Source organism: Rhinolophus sinicus, chromosome 15 (genome assembly GCF_057876585.1).
Source record: "Rhinolophus sinicus isolate RSI-liver-muscle chromosome 15, RSI-T2T, whole genome shotgun sequence".
Classification (NCBI taxonomy): Eukaryota; Metazoa; Chordata; class Mammalia; order Chiroptera; family Rhinolophidae; genus Rhinolophus; species Rhinolophus sinicus.
The window spans coordinates 24,955,697-24,976,045 of NC_142515.1; the positions used below are offsets into that span (position 1 = coordinate 24,955,697).

The 20,349-nt window shown below is 38.0% G+C and overlaps 1 protein-coding gene and 1 pseudogene across 2 annotated transcripts in view; both read left to right on the forward strand.

Annotated features, from left to right (window-relative positions):
* HPSE2 (heparanase 2 (inactive)) overlaps nucleotides 1-20,349 on the forward strand; it is a 530,036-nt gene that overhangs the window by 173,908 nt on the left and 335,779 nt on the right. The window lies entirely within an intron of this gene.
* On the forward strand, nucleotides 3,209-3,433 carry LOC109443924 (small nuclear ribonucleoprotein G pseudogene; annotated as a pseudogene).

Here is a 20,349-nt window from a genome sequence, read left to right on the forward strand (position 1 = left end):
GAGAGGCAGCTTCTCGGAAGTGGATGAACGTTGTACTCTAGAGAAGACTCCATTGTGTGCCTGAATTGCTGTGCCCCTGGGGCTCAAAGAGGAGATGGTGATTGTGCAAGCTGAGAATTCACTTGGTTCAAAACAAAATTCTTATGGATAGCATCTTCACTATTTTTAGTTCAATCTGGTTTTTATGGGAAGTTTAATCTAATTTAATTCAATTATATGAAATGTTAGTAAAAGATGTTCTGGATGTTAGGATGGAACATACTCCCCAAGGGAGGTGGGCAGGTCATTAGGAATAAAATGTCTGACCATGAGGGCTGTTAAACACTGGGTCAGTGTGTAGTCTCTGGGAAAATCCCGAGGACCAGCCACATTTCTGTCTCCCAAAGGTGGCTCAGGTGTGATACTCTCTTTAGAGGGCCTCGCATTTCCTTTTGTGAATCTTATTCCTAATAAGCTTCAACTACTGTGTCAGTTTAGGTCCTCTGAGAAGCAGACACCAAGAGAGGAATTAGACATGTACGAGTTCTATGTGGAGAAACACCCACGAAGGGAGAAGGAGCAGGAGTAGGCAGGGAGAGCCTGCAGACAGCGATGCCGCTCTGACACTGAAAGGAGCAGCAGGCAAGAAAATTGGGCAGCAGGAGCTTCAGAGCACAAAGTAGTTCTGAGAAAGTCTTGGCTGGGTGATGGGAGTCTTTAGGCAAACGTTCCCCATTAAAGACATTTGTGTTGCGGGGATGGCTTCATTGCACCTTCTGTGCCTAGTCATTGTCTGGGAGCAGCGTGGAGGTCAGAGGGTGGAGGGTGCGGTGGGGAGCGTGGCCTCAGAGTGAACGCTGCAGTGGATGGAAAGGTACAGCAGCTGGAGGCTGTCAGACAGCTATGCTTCTAGCAGCAGGTTCTCTTGAAGGGACAGCTGAGCGGGCCATCTCCATGTCTGTCACTGTTACATACTGCATTGCCAAACTGGGTACTTCCCTAAAATTTACTGCTCGTGTCAAGTGAGCCGGGAAGCAGACTTTGCATTTCAGCGATATTTTCTCTGAAAAGCAAATCCCTTGGCATCCAAGTGCATTGTCTAATAAAATTCCTTCATCCCTTCCTTTCTAGACATTATATCCAACTATCTGGCCTTTCATTTTTATCATTTTTCGAAATTACTAACATTTTGCCATTTTGGTATCTACTAACTTGTCTAAGAGCTTCAAATTTATATTCTGATGTGAGTAGAAAGAACACTCTTGTACTTTTCACTTTCACTTTTCCATAAATGTTGCTTGATGTAATACTATAATTTTGTCTCCAATATATTTAAAGTTCGGTCTTTTTCTCCATTTCCTGTGCTGTTAGATTAGCTCAGTTCCCTCATCCTCACTTTCTTGGATTATTTTAGTAGCTTTCCATCTGTTCTTTCTGCCTCTGTCTTATCGCCGTTTGGTTCACCTTCTGTACAAGTACAAAACACAAATGTGACCTTTTTAGGAAACCTCCATGGCTTATTAGCATTTCGATGAACAAAAATCCGAGCTCCCTAGCATGACAAGCGAGACAGTTCATGACTCTGCTCACCTTGCTAACCTTTATCTCCTTCGATTCTCCTCCACGTGCTTTCTATTCCAGTGCTATGGAACCAATTGTAGTTCTTCACACTGCCCGCCGGTGTATATATGCTTTCCTTTGTCTAGACTGTGCTCTTTTGTGTCCACTTGACACATTGCTACTAAAACTCTGGCCAGGTATCACATTCTCTTTGAAGCTTTTCCTGATTTCTGTTCAGAATTGACCATTTCATCTTTTAGATTCCTACTGAATCTCCTAGCAGTCTGTGATTGTAAGCTCCATGTTTTGTGTTATAATAATTTGTACCCTTTCCTTAATGGACCATGTTGTATCTTACTTTTCTTTACAGCCCTTGAGCATGGCACAGTGCCTGGCCCATGAGAGGTGCAAAGTAAATGGTGAACTGAATCAAAATGGAGTGAATAGTTTTTGTATTGCCCACAATGTTTACCACAGTCTCCTTGAACAAATATTTGTGAAATAGGATGTAAATGAATGAAATGAAAATGTATTTAAGGAACCATACAAGACCTCAATTTCAGTATCCATTAACTGGACTTGTTGTTGATGATGTTGACATCTGATCAATTTTCCTTACTTGAGGGGAGTTGCCTTACTCACCTTACTATGGGTCAGCACCATTCATATGTATATCACATATGTTTATATAAATGTGATGATGCAATAGCCAAGACTTGAGGGTCTGAGTTACCTGGTAAGCATGGCCCTGGCATATCATTTTCATTTCCGTATAACATGTTCGTGAATGATTATATTGGGCTCTATCTTCAATGTGATAGCTCTTCATTAAAATTTCCTGTGGGCACTGCCATCAGACAGACTAACAAAAAAAGAAATGAAACTTCCTTGTTAAATGCCTACCAGAATCCCTTCTTTACAAGTGTGGCTACATATTTATTTATTCCTTCCTTCCTTTGTTTCTTTTATTCATTCACTCATTCACTTATCTTTTATCTTACAGTGGTAAGTAAAAACAATCCACAAGGGAAAAAAAAGTAGATGCCAGTTATTGAGTGCTCATTCAGGCATCAAACTAGGTGACTTACTCCTCAGAACAGCTCTTTAAGGTAGTAGAAAATATTCTTTTCATTTTAAAGATGAATAATTGGATGATCAGAGAAGGTAAGTGGTGGAGCTAAGACTTGAAGGCAGGAGTTAGTGCTTTGAAATAAGCCCCGTTTCAGAATTGATTTCAGAATCATTCTCATCTACTCACCTGAAGATTGCTTATGTAATTTATATTGCTGCGTTTTTCTTCTGCTCAAACCAGGAGTCTGATGATACCAACTTTTAAATTAGATGGCATACAGAATTAAATTCTGAAAAACCATTATATTTATTGAACATCTAAGGTATGCAGTTAAAATGTTTGTAGTTTAATTTTTGTTTTGCCTATAAAGAATTGGTTCTATTAAAAATGCTAATGATACTTCCTCAAATTCCTCCAGTTTTCCATCAGCTAATGGTGAAGGAGGATGCTGGGGAGGATGTCCGCATTTAAACTGACAATGATAAATTAGTCTTGGTGGATCTGTATTTGTGTAACATTTATAAATGGCTTCCTCCAAGCGTGAGGGAGGCCACGAATTCCATTTGGAGGCATCTTTTAGCCTGTTGAGTAGACATCATGAGCAAAGCTCACCCTTCCGAGATGAAAAAATTTATGACAAGAAGTTATCAGTGCAGTTAAATAAATGGTGGCAGATATGTCCAAGGAATATTGCAGGGTTTTGATCCCTTTATGAAACTTGTGATAGATGAATGCGTGGCGACGGCAACTAGTGGGCAACAGAGCAATATTAGAATGGCGGTAATAGGAGGAAATAGTACCATGTTAGAAGCCTTGGAATGAGTGTAAGGAATGGCTGTGTTCACCAGAGATCCACAGCTTCCACATGTCCCCTCTCCACGGCACCTGTTTTACTACAGCATAAAAATCAGGTCGTGTACATTTTTATATAGAATGTTTTGTTTAAAAAACATTTATAATAGTGAAGAAAAAAAAAGTGGTTTCCTCCTTTCCTGTTTCTCCTACAAAAAAAGCAAGAATTGAAAAACCTGGCACAATCTGACATAGTTGCCAAGTCCCCATCTGAGGCCTAAATTTTGCTTTTAATAAAGACAGACCCCAGTATAGCCCAGGGGAGCTCCAGTCAGACCTAGAGCAGCCTCATTTCCTCCCAGTAGGAGGCATGGCCAGGACAGATGCTCTAGAGATACAGCAATGCTAATGGGAAGGGCTGACCGAGATGGCGAGCAGGGCCTGAGCTCCTTGGAGAGGCAGGGGCCAGGCCTATGTGTAAAGGCTAATCAGAATAGATGACCTGATTATCTCCCAGAATATAAACATGCCCCAAACTTAATGGTTCTATTTATGTTGAAAGAAATCAAGAAACAAACTCAGTTATGTTATTTGGAATAAATCTGTGCAGATGGTAAGCAGAACCAGAAACTGTTTGAAGTTTCATGACAAGCTAGGGGCATACGTGAATATGATAACTTTTCCTTTTTCAAAGCACTTGATTTTATCAGTGTGTTTACCTATCTGTCACAATAGAGCATAAAACCAAGGAATGCTTGCATAGACTGATATCTGAGAAATGTGTTCCTGGTAGCTGAGAGGCAACAAGAGTCATATATCAGTTTTCTGCTCTTTGTTAAATGCAGCAATAAACTAGTTCTTCAAAAATCACCTAACTGGGTGTCAAATAGAGTGTGACAGTGGGCAGATTTCTAGCAAAGGGTAGACATTGTCTGTGTAACAAATTGTTCTCTTGCACCAGTATTTCATGCCCTGTGCAGATAAATCAAAAGCAATTTGTCACATTCTCAAAAATTCACTCCCATTAAGTTGTTAAACAAAGCAAGTAATTGTGTTACAGAGTTTTCTATTCTTTAATCTTCAACCAAAGCACACCATTTAGTTCTCTGACAAACCTGGGTGGTTATCACAGCTGGAGCAGAACTGGTTAAATCTTATTCTGTCTTCCAACAGGGAGCTAAAAGTAATTGCAAAATATTTTGTCCCCCTTGGCTCTGCGTGTACATTTAAAATTAAATTGGTTCTGGTTAGCAAGCTAGAACAGGGCAACTAAATTGAATTTTCTAAGGAATGTTGTGAATCCTATGTGAAAAAAAACAACAACACACATACGAAGTTTGTATGTTTCCTGTTATCCTTTCTTTTGTACTCTGCTCTCTCCTGTCTATTGTAACCTTTCCATACTTTCCTCCCTGTCGGTAAGGCCAGCCTCCACTGTATCTCACTTGGGGTTTTATATGCATTTTTACCCGTGCATATTTCTCTGAATGTTTCAGATGCTCCTTCTAGTAACCCTTTCCAAACACTCTTCCTATCCCCAAGTGCAAATTGCTCTGTTTCTTTCTTTTCTCACTCACATGCTTTTCATGGGATGAGATTATTGTTAGCATTTTATTGAGTTTGCACAGAGAAAAAGCAAAACAGAAAGACCAGAGACTGGGGCATGTGAAATGTTAGGCTGTTGGTTATGTTTTTAAAGCATGATTACAGACTTTGGGTGATGTTAACTTCCAGAGTAGATGATGACATTCTAGAGAAAATTCTAGACTTGTCCCCTTAGAACTATGCCTTTCCCTTCCTGTCATTTTTCTTTTTTTTATTTTAACTTTTATTTTCTTGCTATAAAACTAATGCTTGCTTGTTGCAGACAATATGGGAAATTTAGAGAAGTATAAAGAAAAATACAAAAAATTGTATCCAAGTTTATTGAGGAATATAGATGTATGTAGGAGAAAAAATAATCTTACCATCAAAAATAGAAACAATGAATAATATGTCATATTTCCTTCCAAATTTTTTTTTAGTGCATAATACTTTCTATATTGTTAAAATTATACTGTATATACACTTTTGGATATTTTTTTCATTTTGGAAGGTTTTATAATGGTTTTTTTTTCTTGAGTTGATCTTTGATGTAGGGGCCTGGCCTTGGGGTAAAGTCTACCACACATTTCCCTTCCATTATTCTCTGAATGTTTAGCTAGCAGAACATCTGGAATGTGATAAAATTGGCTTCAGTTTGGCAGTAGATGGATCTCTGTCTTCTAAGCGCTTCTCCCTTTGCCCATGAGTGTAGAGGGCAGGTATCTTAGTGCTGTCACGGTTCAGATTCCTCAGCTTCCATTACGGTGATTTTTCATAGAGTAACTTTTGAAAGGGTAAGTTTTCTTATTAAACATTCATTCTCTATGTAAGAAGATACTGCATCAGACATACATCCGATGTTACAGCAAGTTACTAAGTGCAACTGCCCTAGATTAAGAAGAGTTTGCTGTTTGGCCTTTCGGCAACATATTGGAGCAATCTTAATCTTTATTTTATGGTTCCTCCCAAGAAGATGAATGCCCCAACTGATACTAAATGATGTGGGTTTGGGAAATTCGTAGTATTTTTTTGTTTTGTTTTGCCTCTTATTTTTGTTGAAGAAATAGCACTAGGTCTCATAATGCTTAAATCCTCCATTTTCACCTATTAAAATTTTATTTCCCTCACTGATCTTATGAGAAAGGGGAAAAAAAAATTAGCTGTTTACTTTATTCCCCGTAATTGTTTGTGGATTTGAGGCTCCACCAGTCATTCAATATGGTACTCTGCTTGCTTTTATTAAGGAATCAGCCCCTTCTTTTTAAGTTCTTAAATTCTTCCCTTTCAACAAATCTGTTTAAAAATTTTTGAAGATCCATCTCACGTGCCCCCAGTGAGAGCTTTAATTTCATTTTATTTGCTCTGATTCAGGCATTTCTAAGCCATGCTGGGTGCTCAGTGGCTCACATCCCTGGGCGGTGAGTGGCATTTGGGCTGCACATTTGGGAAAATTTTAGACCAGTTTTTCTCACACATGAAATGTCTTTATGATGGTATTTTCTGATATTTCAGAAGGAAACAAAAGCCAGGAATATGTCAGTCTTCTCTGAGGCTAGTTCTTTTTCCAAGTATTGCTGGGCCTTGCTTTGCCTCTACTGTGTACTAATTGAGGATACCACGAGAGGTTATAGAGGTTTACACACAATTTAATTTTACATGACGATAGATGACAAGTGATTTCTGTCCTACAGCTCATCTCAACAGTTCTACCATTGAAGCAGATACATAATTTAAATGGTGATCGACTTCCAGTGTGTACAATACTCAAGCTTCAGAGACAGTGACTTTAGTCATCTATGGATGTAGGACCTCTAGGGGCTAGTCAAGCTTTCAGTATAAAAAGATGGGGTTCTTTTAGCATTTTGCAACTGATGTTGTTGCTAATTAGATTATAGCATCACCTTGCATATGAATTATTTAATACAATTCTTTACTACATTTCTTTTGAATATCTGACATCTTTGAATAGAGAATCTTAACTTCAGCTAATGAAGTAGAGGGAGATATAAGAAAGAAGAGAAACTTAAAACTTACACCCAATGACGTTGCTAGAGAATAATGGTCTACCAGGCTGGGTGTCTAGCTGAGGCAGATGGTAGCGATTCAGGGGGTTGGTTTAAGAGATTATTACAGAGAACAAAGTCAGTTGATAAACATAGGACTGTTCTCTCTTTTTGCATCTCCTCAAATTCCATGTCCAGTCAGTCCCCAAATCTTGTTCACGGTGACCTCTCTCCTGATCCTCAGTGCAGCTTGTGCTATCAATGTATTTGTTACAAACATTTATTACTTAAAATGTAGCCGGATACTATAATAGACAAGTTATCATATTTAGATATGTATCACATTAATTCTGCAAAGGTAGGTATTATTGTCTGTATTTTACAGAAGAGGAAAATAGTCTCTTTGAGATTATGTAATTTCTCAATGTCAAACAATTTATAAGTGACAAAGGCAGTTTTTAAACCCATATCTATCTGGTGCCACGAATGGATCTATTACCTTGTCCTATTTGCAACAGTCTCCTAATATTTTTTGTCCCCACCTCCATCTAATTTCTAACTCCCTCTTTTCTTTTTTTCGCAGTACAACTATGTTAACATTAAAATATGCAAGCATCACTGTATCCTCAGTTGCCCAAACAATGAAGTCTAAATGTCTAGGTTTGTGTCAGCCTGATCCTAGCAGGACCCCTACCTCATCTCTGCCTACTCTCCCACTCATTTCCTATCTTTCTGCCTCCTGGCTCTTTATGGTCCAGCTGTTTATGCTTCAGATTTGTTGGCATTATCTGAATATTTCCTACTCTTCAACATTTCTGTGGCTGTTTCAGTGCTTAGAACACACTCCGTCTGCCCCTTCTGTCTGTGAACTCCTATTCATCTTCCTAGACCAGCCCCAGTGTTACTTCCTTTGTGAGGCCTTTCCCAGCTTTGCCAGGCAGAGTTAGTCACTATGATGTCTGTACTTAGTTGTTTATGTGTCTGTCCCCTCTCAAAGGTCTTCAAACTCCCTAAGAGCAGGAAGTCTTTGTACCATCTCCTGCATCTCCTAGCAAATAGTCTGCTTATGGGCACCAATTAATGTGCTGCCCCTAGAAACTGGCAACCATGTTATGTCTTGGTCAAAGAAATACAATCCAAGATGAGAGCAACATTTGTTACAGTTCTCTTTGCCTCCAAACCACTCCATCTATACCCAAAACACTTGTTTCTTGTTGCCGTCTGATACCTTCTCAACTTTTTCCCTCTTCTTTTTCTTGGCTAAGCTCTTCTTGCTTTTCTTCTGGTTTAATTCTGTCTTCCTTTTCTGATTCTTCATATTATGCATTTTCTTGTGGAGATAGAAATATCTTCAGAATAACTGGTGGAACTTCAAATCCACAAATAACTTAGAGGAATAAACAGCATACATATATATATATATATATATATATATATATATATATATATATATATACATATATGTATATACATACATACATACATACATATATATGTTTCTGTTTTATATATATAAACATATATGTTTCTGTTATATATATATATATATATATATATATATATATATATATATATATATATATATGTTTCTGTTTCCCATACAATCATTGAGGAAAATGAAATTTCAGTAGGTGAATATGGGAGAGACCTAGTTCGATTTCTTCAACAAAAATAAGAGGCAAAACAAAGTGAAAAACACAATGAATTTCTTAAGTCCACACAATTTAGTACCAGTTGAGGCAAGCATTTAATCTTCCTGGAGGGTGGCCAGTTGAAGCAGAGCAGGCAAAAACTCAATTGCTTTTCGTTAAGCAAGGTCTTAGAGAAAGACTGTGAAAACTCATGCTTGCAGATCTTTAACAACATTTTCGATCCATAAATGTATTTTGCATTGAATTGGGTCTGGTGGAAAGATCACTGGATATGATCAGTTGGCCTGGGTTCAAGTTCTCTGTTCTGGGTCACTCTGAATCTTAAAATGTGTTATGCATTGTGGAAGCACTTTGCAAGCTCCCATGCAGTATTCTAACATTGAGTGATTCCTGTTCCTCTGGGCCGGTCCTCAGGCCTGCGGTGGGCATTGTCCCTTCCTTCCTCTAAAGCTTCTTCTGCCTTATCTAGGAAGACACAGAATTTTTTTTTCTTTTATGTTTTCTTATTACATATAACATGCAAACTAAAAAGTGCATAAAACATATGCACGTATATACATTTAACAAATAGTTATACATGAAACCTCATGTAACTATTAAGAAACAGAACACTGACGGCACTCCCTGAGGCCACCCTTCCCCCATCCCATGTGTCCTTTTGCTGATTTTCCAAATATTTAGTCACGGTCTCTTTATCCCTTTCAGTTGTAACTCAGAATCCCCCTGGGGCCTGATGCTGTACTGCAGACAGTGAGGGCATCTGATAATCTGATAGGGGAAAGCTTTATCTAATAAGGCAACTCCATCTCATTGCCCCAGGTCCTCCTGGGGCACAGGCTCCTACTCCTTCCCTCCAAGCTGGCAGCTTCTATCCTCCCTCGCTGGGCAGGTAAGCAGACAGCCCTAAGTGCTCCCGCTGGAAGCCCAATTGCATCAGTGAGCTTGCTGGTGCCCTTCTCTCCCAACATAATTAGAGCTGTTCTTGTGGATACATTTTCCTTCTTATGAAAGCATGATGGTCTCTTTTTAGAAAACCTGAAAAAAAGTATACATAAGAGTGTTAAGTAATCAAGCAGTGATTGCTTATATTTCTCTTGACTATTTTTTTCCATGTTTGAACAACTCATCATCTTGCTCTTTTTATTTAATATGATATTACAGCTGTTTGCTCATGCCATTAAAGTTCTTCATTAAAATCATCTTATTGGTTGCCTAATATTCCATCACATGGCTATAGTTTCCTAAACATTCCTTTATGAATGACATTGAAGTTAGTTGTGTTTTTTTTTTAAATGTTTATAAGGAAGATTTTAGTAAACATTTTTGTACATACATTTTTGTCTGAATTTCAGTTTATTGGCTTAGGCTAAATTCCCCAAACTGATTTTTTTTTTCTTTAGTTAGAAGGTATTCATTTCAAAATATAACATTATTTTATGATTGTGGAAGTATTACATGTTCCTTATTGGCATTTTGGAAAATACAAGAAAGGAATAAAGATTATAAAAGTTACCTGTATCCATTACTGAGGTAACAAATAAACCCTGAAATGTTGGTAGCTTCACACATCAGCAGTTTACTCCTCTCTCAGAGAAATGTGGATTAGATCTCTCCTGTGGGACTCTTTCAAGCATCAGGGACTCAGGATACTTCTCTTTGTGGCTCCAAAGTCACTGTGGTATCACAGCTGACTGACAGGAGAAAAGGAAAGTGAAGTGTGTAATGTCACACATAGATCTACTATGTTTCCCCAAAAATAAGACCTAGCCGGACAATCAGCTCTAATGTGTCTTTTGGAGCAAAAATTAATATAAGACCCGGTATATATTATATTATATTATATTACATCGCATCGCATCGCATCGCATCGCATCGCATCGCATCGCATCGCATCGCATCGCATCGCATCATATCATATCATATCATATCATATCATATCATATTATATTATATTATATTATTATTGTATTATAAAGACCCGGTCTTATATTATAGTAAAATAAGACTGGATCTTATATTAATTTTTGCTCCAAAAGACGCATTAGAGCTGATTGTCCGGCTAGGTCTTATTTTCAGGGAAATCGGGTAGGCCTGGAATTGACATATATTATTCCCACATACATTCCATTGCCTGAGTTCAGTTATCTGGCCAAGGGAGCTATGTAGAAGGCTGCACGGGAGAGGATGTTTAGGGCAGAGCCTTTCTCTTTTTATGCCAGGAGGAAAATGAAATGGCTTGGAGAATATACCGCATTATTTTAAGCATATTACCCACAGTCCATTCTTCTAGAAGTAACTCCTGTTAGTGTGTACTATGGTTTGATTGTGTCCCCCTGCCCAAATTCATATGTCGGAAACCTAATGCCCAATGTGATAGCATTAGGATGTGGGGCCTTTGGGAGGTGAGTAGGTCATGAGGGCAGAGACCTCGTGAATGGGATTAGTGCCCTTATAAAAGGGACCCTAGAAAGCTCCCTCACCTCTTCCACCACGTGAGGACACAAAGAGAAGTCAGCAGGCTGTATCTTGGAAGAGGGCCTTCACCAAACTCAAACAGGCTGACACCTTGACCTTGGACTTTCAGCTTCCAGAACTGAGAGAAATAAATTTATGTTGTTTATAAGCCACCCAATTTAGGGTATTTTGTTATAGCGGCTTGAATGGACTCAGATAGTATGCTGGTATATTCCCTTTTAGTCTCTTTATGTATATATAATAAATATTAAATAAAGCAGCAATTACTTTGTATATGTGTCTTGTATCTAGTAGTTATGGCCTAACATTTTAGGAACATTTTTATATCATGAAATATTCTAACTTTGAAGATTTTTGAAGCTCTGGATGTATAATGACACATTGTTTTTCAAACATGTGACATCAGCACTGTGTGAAAGTGACTTTGTGCTTCATCGTTTCATGTCTTGCTCAGCCTCTTTTGGCCTTGGTTTCCTGATCTACCTACATTACATGGTTGTTGTGAATATTTAACAACTTAGTGTAAATAGAGAGCTTAAAATAGTGCCCAGCATAGAGAAAGTGCTGAGCAAATATTATCTATTATTATTATTGTATGAAGAGACTTAAACTCCCCAAGTCAACTAGCAGTTTTATTTTGTATCTTGGATACGTGTTGCATGCCTCTGTGTTTGATAGTGAGTGTTCTAAACACTTTTTAAGTAATCTTTGATTTACAAAATAAGGTAATCTCTATTACATAAGCTTAAGTACTGCAGTGAAAGATTTTTAATAAACACTGAATGGTGGTTGGGGATGCAGGGAAGAAAAGGAAATTACAGTTTTTTGAACATCTACCATACGTGTATGTTAGACACTATTTTGTACATTTATGCCATGTCTCATGTAATTCTCTCAGGAACCCTGTAAAACAGGTGTTATTATCCAGATTGATTAGATAAGAAAAGTGCGATTCAGGTAATTCATCTGCGAGCATAAGGGCTAGTAAGTAGTAGACTCAGAACCCAGACCTGTCTCCATCAAAGTCTTTCTGCGATTCCACGATACCTCCTATTTATTCTGTCTTCTCTGTTGTACTGGGGGCATGTTGATGTGGAATAATGTGCAGTTTTTAGGCCAAGAGGTGTCAGAGCAATTACAGTCTATTGTTGAGCACCCAAAAAAGAACCTGAAGCACATTTGAAAATCCTTTAAGATTGAGCTTTGCTGCTTTACTTCTCCATCTTCTTTTTCTCTTTTAGAGGTTTCGACTGAGAACCAGAAAGAGCTCTGAACTTTAGTGTACAAACATTCAAACATTGCACTGGTATTAAAGACAAAGTAGAACGTTGTACCTCCTTACTCTGGTTGTATTGGTCCCAGTGCCCTGAGACCTCGGCTATGAATGTACATCAAAACACAAATCAGCTCTGCCTCAAAATTTTGTATTATTACTTTCCATTTAAAACCCAGTCTGTACTGATGCAGAAACTTGGGGAAGTTTGAGCACAGTTACCATTTAAGCTTCTTTTCCACATCCATTCTTATCAGTTCTCTCCTACCACGCTAGTTGGGGGTCTCTATATCCTTACTAATTGGACTGCTGTCATAGCCTCCTAACAGATCTCCTTGCCTCTGATCTTTTTTCCTCCTACTTCATCTAGGTAAGTCTGTGGACCAAATCTGGTCTGTTTTTGCCCTGTCCTGAGAGCTAAGCACAGTTTTTCCATCTTTAAAGGGTTGGGGGAAAAAAAGATGTGACAGATCCTGACAGTCAAAATTATTTACTTTTTTACAGAGAAAAGTTTTCTGACACTTGATCTAGATTATCTCTGACAGATCAATCTATGGAAAAACCTCTCACAGAGGACATGAGGTGTATGACATAATGAGACAAACACTAGTCCTGGACTATGGAGTCTGGGCTTCCGGTCCTCTGTCTGCTTCCTCATTTAGAAAGGGAAGTGAAATAATATGATCTTTAAGTTCTTCTTGTTTTAACATTATAACGTTTGTTTTTCTTTCTAATTTTTAAATTTATCTGAGTAATTCATGTGCATGAGAGATGTTTAACTCTGTACGTACAGTGCAAGGGTTAGGGATGCCAGCCCCCTTGCAGTCGAAAATCCATGTATAGCTTTTGACTCCCCCCAAACTCAATTGCTAATAGCCTACTGTTGACATAAACAGTCAATTCACACATATTTTGTATGTTATATGTATTATGTGCTGTGTTGTATTCTTACAATAAAGTAAGCTAGAGAAAAGAAAATGTCACTAAGAAAATTGTAGGATTTACAGTATTGATTGAAAAAATCCTCATATAAATGGATTGTGCAGTTCAAACCCACATTATTCAAGGGTCAACTGTAGAATATACCGGGGTGCCAAAAAAATGAAATGTATACACACTTTAAGAGATCTCTTAAAATATATATACATTTTTTGGCACCCTCTGTGTATATGTATATATGTGTTTGTTTGTGTGTGTGTGTGTGTGTGTCTTTAAAAGTGTCTAGATGAAACTTTTCGAGTCTTTTACACACACAAATATATGTACACATACATACATAAATACACATTTGAAGTTTTTTCCGATTTAACGATATATTTTGGATATCCTAACTTGTCAATGCATAAGATATTTTGATTTAAAAAGGGGAATACAGTGGTCTATTAACCCTGCAGGTGTGTGCCATGGCAAATGGAAAATTTACACTTGTGCCTTGAAATGAAAAACTTTGTGAAGCTCTGATGTGGGCTATTCCCCAGCCTTCATAAAATGATGGTGTTAAGTTATTCCATATGGATGAGAGTTATTCTTTCTTTTTCAAAGACTTATCTTCCTCAAACATGCTATGCTTATTCTTGAATCTTGTTCATGTTACTCTGTTTTGCTTGAATGACCTGCAGTATGACTTCACATTTATCCTGATTCTACCAGCTTTCCAATATTCATCTTTATCTTAAGATACCTTTATTTCTGGGAAGTTTCACATCTCATTGCTTAAGCCTAATTTACTCTTTTTTTTTGAATGCTACTCTTTTGATCTTCTCTATTCTCCAGAAGTATAGGACTTGACTTTTAAAGAGACTGCATATAAGGACATTATTTCTGGCCTCAATTTTTCCTAAATCACTCACTTACAGCAGCTTCCTGTAAGTGAATAATATAGTTTTGTTTCTTAAAAGACATATAACATTCTTAAAAATTTTATTCTATTCAACAAAAATTATAGAATCCTAGATTTTATTGATAAGAGGGCCCAGATAATCATTTGTTTTTCTGAATGTCGGTAGACAAAAAAAGGCATCATTATCTCTATTTGACACAGACAATAGCAGAGGCTGCAAAAGATTCTATGATTTGTCCAAATCTATGTGAACTAGTCATTCTTCCCTCTGGAAGAAAATTAAGCAGGTCCTTTTCCTCTTCTCAGATTTGAACACAGTATTCAATATGTGTACACAAAGTGGCAATAATTTAAAGCATGTGCTTCAGAGTCAGAAAGACCTGGCTTCGAGTCCTTCCTTCATTATTTCCTAGCTGTGTAACCCTATAGACAAGGTAGTTTATCTGTGAAAGCCTTGATTTCTTTGTCTGTAAAATGGGCATAATAATAGTACTCCCTCATAAAATTTTTGTGAAGATCAAAGACCTAAATACACTATATGACATGCTTATCATAGCTCCTAACATAGAGTAAATTGAAATCATTGTTATAAATATCAAATGAATAAATTACCTTCACTATTAAGTGTGATCATGCTCTAGCACTTTTTTTTTTAACAGGACTTTATTGGGGGAACAGTGTGTACTTCCAGGCCTTTATTCCAAGTCAAGTTGTTGTCCTTTCAGTCTTAGTTGATCCCTCGCGGGAGTCAAACCGGCAACCTTGTGGTTGAGAGGATGCACTCCAACCAACTGAGTCATCCGGGAGCTCAGCGGCAGCTCAGCTCAAGGTGCCATGTTCAATTTTAGTTGCAGGGGGCACTGCCCACCATCCCTGCGGGAGTCAAGGAGTCGAACCGGCAACCTTGTGGTTGAGAGCCCGCGCTCCAACCAACTGAGCCATTCGGGAGGCAGCTCAGCTCAAGGTGCTGTGTTCAATCTTAGTTGCAGGGGGCGGAGCCCACCATCCCTTGCAGGAGTCGAGGAATTGAACTGGCAGCCTTGTGGTTGAGAGCCCACTGGCCCATGTGGGAATTGAACTGGCAGCCTTCGGAGTTAGGAGCGTGGAGCTCTAACCGCCTGAGCCACCAGGCCGGCCCCCCTAGCACTTTTCATTATTGGCAAATGCCCTTATGTTTAACCTCTATCCTTTATACTAAAATTTTACTTTCTATTCTTATACTGTTGGTTTTCTCCCTTTCACTTGTCTCTGAAATAAATCCAACTCTTTCACTTTTCCTCTAATATTCCTTTGGCATCCCTGACTCCTCTCTGGGTTTTCCATAGCTCATTCAGTTGTCATGTACTGAGTTGAACAGCATAACTGAGCAAGAACCTGATCAACTACTCAAGTGTCCTGGGTTAAGCAGAGACCCATGATGTTCCTGATTTCATAGTTTCTTCACAGTGAAGAAACTATGTATCTCCTTGGCTTGCTGGTTAGATTTCCCAGTTTCTTCACAGTGAAGAAACAAGTATCTCCTTGGCTTGCTGGTAAGATTTCCCAGAAAGCAGATTCTGAGATGGAGATTAGCATAGAGGGAGTTTTTTGGGGAGTGCTCTCAGGATCTACACTTTTGGGGGAAAGGAAAGAGGCAGAAATGGGCAGAGGCAAAAGTTGATCTGTGGTGCATTCCAAAGGAGAGCTCAGCAAATTCAACCAAAGCTCTGGAGCCGGGATGGCCTTTCAGAGTCAGGTGGATGGTCAGTCTTTCAGATCCTGACATTAACTAGTCATTGGATGCAGGCTGCATGACCTTGGAAGAAGCAGCTTTTCTCAGCCAGGTGCAATTCCTGGGGAGGGCTGTCAGCCGAGGGTTGTCAGCAGTCCTAAAGAGGTGTCCAGCAGGTGCGACAGTGTCCACTGTCACTTCTTTTGTGCAGTCGTTTGCCCTAACCCTGAAGGGTATTGTCTTCCATTGTCGCTACTGAATACATTTTTTTAAATTTCCAATTCTGTCTTTAGTTTGTGTCCTTCTGGTCTTGCCTCAGAACTTAAACAGTGCATCTGAACCCAATGAATGACTTTTCAGTCCAAGGCCAGTAACTTTCAACCTACTCCTTTTCAGCCTTTGTTGAATGTTGGTGGTATTTAAAGCAACTCATTGAAAAAAAATCTTTATAACCAGTTGTTTCTAATGCTGATCTGGGACGGAGGGCCACCAAAATGCAATGGGTAATAATTGCTGCCTCAATACCGGTAGGTTGGCTGGATAGGAGTCATTGGGGCCTGGACATTTAGGTACTTCTCATAAAATACTTCCGTTTTCCCAAGTTTACTTTAGTCTCTCTCTCCTCCCCCACCCCCATCTATCATTTGCTGGGTTTCAATTAGAAGTACTTGTTAGTAACCATGATAAGTATTATGTAGGATAAATGTGAACGTTTAGCGCATATATGTGACTGATGTTATTGATTTTCTCTCTTTGGCTCCTGTCTCTTATTATGCCCAGATAAGTGAGAACTGGCAATAATGTATTAAATGTTAAAGATTTTTTGAAAATATTTTACGTTTTTCTTGTCATTAAGATTGAAATATATATAAACAAGAGTTGGGAATTGAAATATTAAACATCAAATGATATTATTAACTCTGCTATATTATATTATTATCTAAGATTATAATTTCAATTGTCTGCTTATCTTTAATGTAGACCATCTGTCTGTACAGCCACCTTTTACCATTTTTTTTACTTCTTGACTCTATATGGATTTATTGATTAACTTGCTCTTTAGCTTAAAACTTCCTCAATGGTTTTTTAAACATAGGGAGGGATAGGCTATATGCAGAGAACCCACAGTTTTTACCAGAGGTCACTGTTGTGCAGATAAGCAAGCACGAAATCCACCAGAAAACGCGCTGTTCTTGTTAAGGCCTGTGTGTGTAGCTGCTTAGGTCCTCATTGGTGGGAGATTTGAACTACAGTAAAACTTTGTGTTTAAATTGTCCTGGGAAAGGTTGTTGTCTTCCCAGAGATAACTTCCCTTTCACCTTTTGAAAGGAAATGCCTGTGCCCGATATGGGTATGGCGAGCTCACAGCTCTCACTGAAATTCCTCCTCGCCTTCCGATCTCAGCCTGTAACAGCATGTTTCCGACCATACCTGTGTTCTTCTGTTCAAGCTTACTACCCAGTTGGCCTGTGTCTCTTCCGACCATGATCTAACCCTTCTTCCATGATACTCGCCGTCTCTTCAGTCAGTCTTGAAATCACTACATTTCAAGCTGCTTCCTTTTCCTCTAGGAACTCTTAAAATGCCATCTGTTACTCTCAGTTACGAGAACAATATTGTATTTATTATTTTTTCTCAGATCTTAGGGCACATTACTAACTTTAGTCTCATTAATTTATAAAGAAAGTAGATAAACAATTAATTCTAAAATATTGATATGTCACAGTGTACTACAACATGTAGTTTATAAAATACTTTTTATATCATGTTTGCATTTAATTATTACAATGACCCAGTGCGTTGCGTTTTCTCTATTTTACAGTGAAAAAAAAAAAAAACGGGGACTGAAGGTAGTGAAATACTTATTTAAGATCTCAAAGCTATTAAGCCTATTTCATTTAACCTACGTTGTCTGACTCTAAGTCTAATGGCAACGTCTGTTCTCCCTTAGCACTTTTAGATACTTCATTTATGGTAAATGTTCATTTATGTCTTAATTATGTGTTTACACATCTGCCTCCCTTACTAGACTGTAAACTTTTTGAGGGCAGGCCCCAGGTTTTATTTGACTTCATACCTTAGTGCCTAATAGAATGTCTGATGTGACATAACCACTCTATAAATTTGTCAAGTCAGTGAGTGAAATCAGGAAAGACTCACAAATTATTGTAGTCCGAGAACAAAGGTGAAATAAAACTCCAAAAGAAAATTTGACGAGCAGTTTTCCAGGAATACGTAAGAAAAATTTAAGGACCTCTAAAGCAAAAAACAAGAAAAAGAGTCAGTAAAACCACTTCTTGGTTATAGTGCTAGAGAGACATAGAGTGAAGAAGAGACGAGGGAGAGACAGCATTGATTTTTTGACTTGATTAAAAAAGTTATAAACATCTTTATTGAGGTATATACTATACAATTCACCCATTTAAACCGTACAACTCAATGACTTTTAATTACAAAGGGAATCTATAACCACAATTAATTTTAGAACATTTTCACTACCCAAAAAATAAAATCTGCACTCATTAACTATCACCACCCCAAACCTTCATCACCTTAAGCTCTTGGGAACCTACTAACCCCTCTCTCTAGATTTACTTATTCTGGACAATTCATATGAATAGAATCACACAATATATGTCTGAATGACTGTCTTCATTCACTCAGCCTAATGTATTCAAGTTTCATCCATGTTATAGCTTATATCAATACTTCATTCTATGGCTGAATAATACTCCATTGTGTGGATATACGACATTTGTTCATTCATTCAGCTCATCAGTTGAAGAACATTTAGGTTGTTTACACCTTTTGGCTATTGTGAATAGTGCTGTTATGGATATTGTATTCAAGTTTTTATATGGCCATCTGTTTTTATTTCTCTTGGGTATATATCTAGGAGTGGAATTGTTAGATCACGTGGTAACTCTATGTTTAACCATTTGAGGAACTGCCAGTCTGTTTTCCCAAGTGGCTGCACTATTTTACATTTCCATCAGCAGTGCATGAGAGTTCCAATTTCTTCGTATCCTTGTCAACATTTGTTGTTGTCATCTTTTTATCAGTTTTTTTTTTTTTTATATATATATATATATAGGGAACTAAGAAACTGTGCTGAAAATATTAGGGAAGAGAAACTTCCCATATGCTAGGGGTTTATAGGATCAATGAAACTTGAATATGTAAGAAGAAATCAAGACTATGGAGTATCTTTTCTGATATTTAAAAATTCCTTAACTGCTGTTTATTTTCAATATTTTTTTAATGAAAATTTCAAATACACGGCCAGGTTGACAGAATTTTACATTGAACCCTTTTATGCTCACTATGTAGATTCTACTGTTAGCAGTTTTGTATACTTGCTTTATCACCTTTCAATCCATCTATCCGTCCACTTATCCATCTTGTTTTGGTGCATTTTACCATAAATTGCAGAAATCAGTATATGTCTGCAATTAGGTATTGAGGTTGCTGTGATCCATAGGCAGCCCCCTAACATGGCAGCCTTAGGCTTTAACTCATGCTTATTGTACATAAGCTTAAATATAGCAGGACTTTATATGTCAAGTAATAAAGCTTCCTTTCAGAGCACTTCATGAAAGAAAAGTAATTTAAGACACTGAAAAGTCTAGCCAAGATCACGTTAAAGTTTCACTTCTTTCTTCAATCAAACACACCTTTATTCAACTACTTCCTAGTCTGCAAAATCATATTCAAGTACTACTTCTGCTAAAACTTTATTCCAAATCTTTTTTCTAGATCTTTCTCTCATATTATTTGTCTCACATAATTAAGTGAACATTTTGTGATTGTGAATTGAGATCCCAAGGTATCTTTAATGCTGAAAGAAATAGTGGGTGACTGTCTGGGTTGTTATTACATGAATGAATTATAGCATTTTCAGGCAACTTAGATGTTGAGGACTCTGGAATTAAAGTCTGAGGTACTTGGTATTGATTAGGAAGGGAAAGAGAGCTGGTAATAAAAACTGAGGATGTGCCATGTCCCAGGCATCATGTGAAGCGCTTTACATGCATTATTTCCTTAATCGTCATAATCCTCAAAGTGCTATTCTTATGAATATTAAACAGCTGAAGAAACTGAAGCCTAGAGAGGTTAAGTCACTAGCTCAAGATCACGCATAAATGATATGGCCAGAATGAAATTCCAGACCTGTCAGTGCCCAGAGCCCATCTTCCAACAACTCCGCTCTACTGTCTCTAAGATAGGTATCTTTGAATATTCTAAGGCTGTCAAGAAAGATTATATTAGAGCAGCTGCTGAGGGCAGAATCTGGACCAAATATAGCCATTAGAGGGAAGTATATTTAGATTCAGCACGGGAAGTTATTCTGACAGAGCTCAAGAATTAGACAAAGCAGGCTTGTGTAGCTGCAAGCTTCAGACATGGG